General features: G+C 36.1%; 1 pseudogene; it reads left to right on the top strand.

Moving 5' to 3' along the window:
• The first annotated feature begins 258 nt into the window (after positions 1 to 258).
• On the top strand, positions 259 to 378 carry LOC134912550 (5S ribosomal RNA; annotated as a pseudogene).
• Positions 379 to 2,154: the final 1,776 nt, after the last annotated feature.

Raw genomic sequence — 2,154 nt, forward strand, 5'->3', positions numbered from 1 at the left:
TGTCCAAACGGGAAATGTACTGGATTTTACAACTTAAAACCATGCACCCTATGGGCTTCAGCGAAAGCTATGAAATAGCCCCATTTTTATGTAGGTGCTCAACCCTATTAGACCCTCACATATTAAGTTCACTCCCCTCCCCGTTCTCCTCCTTCTTTGTACTTTATTTCACTTCCATACACTTAAATGTTAATAACAATAAAAAAATAAAAAAATATTAAAATAAATTGAAGTATGCCTTCATGTCATGCACCATATAACTACAGTCATACCACACTGGTAAATGCCCAAATACCTCTGATCTTGGAAGCTAAGCAGTGTTGGGCCTGACTAGTACCAGGAAGGGACACCGTCTGGGAAGACCAGGTACTGTATAAAAGGCTCTGACATAAATAATATTTATATCATGTTAAAATTCACAACCCATATTGTATATACTGTAGATCACTGATAACTTTAATAAAATAGCATAATTAATTAAGCACTAATCAGCAGCAAAGCTAGAAACACTGTGGGCACTGATCACTTGACTGAAATTAATATATACTTTGAAGATATAGTTATATAATTTAAACACTTTGATATGATTATTTCCTCACCATCACTAACTTAAATATACTTAACACATTCTATGACTGACAAGTACTTGATTGTTATCTGAGAATACTATATATATAATATATTGTCTCATGTTCTTTCACACAAGACACCTGTTTTAATCTGTGTATTCATTATTTTGTTTATTTTTTTCCATGTATGGCCAATTCCTGGAATTTCTATGAGCTTCCTGGAATTTCTATGAGCTTTTCTAGCATATATAGAGTATGTCTGCATTGTCTGACTACAAGAAAATGGCCACTGTTACCAAGGCAACATGACACAATGCCAGCCGCCACTAACAGCTTAAACTGACAACCACATCACTGAGTCCAGACCACGCTGTATATCCGCATCATATGACAGAGAGAGAGAGCACGCCACTTCACATACGCTCCACAACCAGAAGACTTCTGCGAATGGGACTGCGCATGCACACTCTGAGTGGAACGCATCACCGGAAATGAGGCAGAAGTGCCCCATGAGTATTATGGACTTCAGTATACAGGAAGTGTGGCAGAAGTGCCACTATTAAAACACTTGAAAATTTTTTATGTTATATTTATAAGAATCGGGCACTAATTTTTAATATATGTATTATGAATATGCTCCTTTTATTTATTTATTTACCAAATATATTGATTAATTGGTTTAAAGTGTTATATAAAAAAATGAATACTAATACACCACACAGGAAGTGATGTCACATTTGCCCTCTATCTATTAGAGGTATAAATATAAGCCCAGTCTCAGTCTGCAAGTACCCTTGATGAAGTCACATGGACAAAATGGGTTGGTAGACATCCTGTGACCTCCTATACAAAAAGATAAGGAAATCTCTAGAATTTTTTTTATCTAAATGAGTTTATCTCTTAATTATAATTTATATACAAACAGATATAAATATAATAAGGATAAGGGCGGGGCCATTGTTGTTCAAAATATATCTGATTACGTCAAAGAATTAAATTGTCAATTAAGTGATGGAGCAGTTTATTGCCAATTACCATCTGACCCTACATTTAAGTATAAAAGTGAATTGGATAATATTCTATATAGGGCAGTACTGGATAGGCAGATCACGCAATCCACTTGTGATGCGTTGAACACTGCATTTAAGGTAAAACCTCTGCTTTATTCATTACCGAAAATACACAAGGATAGTAGGGTCCCTCCAGCACGTCCGATTATATCGGCTAGGGGCTCACTATATCAGAGTGTATCTATGTACCTAGATTTTTTTTCTACAACCATGTGTACAAGCAAGGAGTAGTCATCTGAAGTACACAGCGATGTTGCTAAACAAGCTTGCGGAAATTGATGTGATTCCCCCAAGTGTATAGGTCTTTCACGTCGATAGTTGCTTGTTGGCAACTAACGACGTGAAAAACCTATACACATGTATTCCGCATACTGAAGGATTATTTGCGGTAAGGTCTGTGATCAATGGGAATCCCTTGTGTAAGGGACCTAATATTGATCTATTTATTGAATTATTACAACTCCCCTTACAGCGCAATTATTAGGTTTTCAATAATGCACATTACCTGCAGTTGC

This window comes from Pseudophryne corroboree, chromosome 4 (genome assembly GCF_028390025.1).
Source record: "Pseudophryne corroboree isolate aPseCor3 chromosome 4, aPseCor3.hap2, whole genome shotgun sequence".
Lineage (NCBI taxonomy): Eukaryota > Metazoa > Chordata > Amphibia > Anura > Myobatrachidae > Pseudophryne > Pseudophryne corroboree.